Below are 291 nucleotides of genomic sequence, written 5' to 3'. Positions count from 1 at the left end.
CGGGAGAGGCTGTCTTTTCACTTCTCTCTTTGCTGCTTCTCAACAGCGGCCCTGAGGGCGCAGAGTCGCAGGGTCTCCCCGGCAGCTGCGCCCCGCGCCGGGCGGAGGAGCGGGGACAGGGACTCATGCTCATCCCGGTCCCCCAAGCCTTGGTCTCGGAGTCTCCCCACTTCTCTGCCGCCAACACCCCATTCCTCGGCTCGTTGCCCTCCCCACTCCCTTCCGGCTCGCCGGCGCGTCCCCGTCCCTCTCCGTGGCCTGGGTTCCTTTCACCCTCTGCTCCTGCTTGTC

General features: G+C 67.7%; 1 protein-coding gene across 1 annotated transcript in view; it reads left to right on the top strand.

Annotated features, from left to right (window-relative positions):
- ABHD15 (abhydrolase domain containing 15) overlaps positions 1-291 on the top strand; it is a 5412-nt gene that overhangs the window by 699 nt on the left and 4422 nt on the right. The window lies entirely within an intron of this gene.

This window comes from Myotis davidii, unplaced genomic scaffold (assembly GCF_000327345.1).
Source record: "Myotis davidii unplaced genomic scaffold, ASM32734v1 scaffold363, whole genome shotgun sequence".
Classification (NCBI taxonomy): domain Eukaryota; kingdom Metazoa; phylum Chordata; class Mammalia; order Chiroptera; family Vespertilionidae; genus Myotis; species Myotis davidii.
This window is presented reverse-complemented; position numbering and strand designations above follow the sequence as displayed.